Source organism: Macrotis lagotis, chromosome 1 (assembly GCF_037893015.1).
Source record: "Macrotis lagotis isolate mMagLag1 chromosome 1, bilby.v1.9.chrom.fasta, whole genome shotgun sequence".
In the NCBI taxonomy this organism is placed as follows: Eukaryota; Metazoa; Chordata; class Mammalia; order Peramelemorphia; family Peramelidae; genus Macrotis; species Macrotis lagotis.
Window position 1 is genome coordinate 608,717,737 of NC_133658.1, and position 1,498 is coordinate 608,719,234.

General features: G+C 36.0%; 1 pseudogene; it reads right to left on the reverse strand.

Moving 5' to 3' along the window:
• Positions 1-534: 534 nt before the first annotated feature.
• LOC141521897 (large ribosomal subunit protein P1 pseudogene) lies at positions 535-997 on the reverse strand (annotated as a pseudogene).
• Positions 998-1,498: the final 501 nt, after the last annotated feature.

Below are 1,498 nucleotides of genomic sequence, written 5' to 3' on the forward strand. Positions count from 1 at the left end.
ACTTAATCCCATTACCCCACAGAGAGAGAGAGAGAGAGAGAGAGAGAGAGAGAGAGAGAGAGTCTGATCAGCCATGGTTGGACACACTGTAATTTGTCTCTAACATAGTGATGTCCCTTTGGTCTTCTTCAATAACCAAGGACAAGAATCAACCATGATTTTGATACATAAATCAGATAGAACAAAAACAGAGAAAGAAAAGTACAGATCAATTTTCTTTATGGATATTGTTGCAAAATTTTTAGATAAAAAACTAGCAAGCAAATTAAAGCAATATATTGCAAAGATCATAAATCTGATCAGGTGGGATTTATACAAGGAATACAGGCCTGGTTTGCTATTATGAAAATTATCAGCATGATTGACCATGTTTATAATAAAAACAATAACAATCATATAGTATATTAATAGATGTGGAAAAAAGTCTTTGACAAAACTCAATCCTATTAAAAACACTAGGAAGCTTAGGAATCAATATTAGCCTTTCTTTTTTTTAGTTGAATTAAGCCCTTTATTTAATGTTACAAAAAATATTTAGTCAAACAGATCAAAACCCATGTCATCATCAGACTCCTTGGATTCTTCTTTTTTTGCTTCTTCTTTCTTCTTTTCCTCAGCTGGGGCAGCTGCACTAGCAGGAGCAGCACCTCCAGCAGGGGCAGCACCAGCAGCTGCTGGGGCAGGTCCACCAACTCCTACATTGCAGATGAGACTTCCAATACTGACATTAGACAGAGCCTTTGCAAATAATCCAGGCCAGAATGGTTCAACATTCACACCTGCTGCTTTAATGAGGGCGTTAATTTTATCTTCCGTGACCGTAACTTCGTCGTCTTGAAGGATGAGGGCAGAGTAGATGCAGGTGAGCTTGGGCACGGCCATTTCGGGGGATGGAGGAGACTTGTTTGTAATGGTGCTAGCTGCCGGCTGAAGTGGAGTCACCTCAACACGGCCTTAGCTTCCGAAGAAGAACCGAGCACCTTACAGACAACTGAGGAGAGGGCATATTAGCCTTTCTTAAAATAATAAATGATATCTATCTAAAACTAAGAAAAAAGAAATTAAACTTGAATCCTTTCCAGTAAGATCAGGAGTGAAGCAAGTATGTCCATTATCACCCCTATTTTTCAAAATTGTACTTAGCTGCATCTAGTTCACAAATATTGTTAACTATAGTAATAAAGCAAGAAAAAGAAATTAAGAAATAAAAATGGGATTTTTTTTGCAAATATTATGATGGTATATTTAGAAAACTTTAGAGAATCAGCTAAAAAACTAGTTGAAATAATTAACAATTTAAACCCACATATATCATCAGCATTTCTACGTACTACCAACAAAAACCAGCATTAAGAGATAGAGATATTCCAATTAAAATACTTTTGAAGTATACCTGTCAAAACAAACCCAAGAACTAAATAAACATCACACCAAACCACTTGTTACACAAATAAATACAGATCTAACAACTGGTGAAATATTATTTGCTCATGGGTAG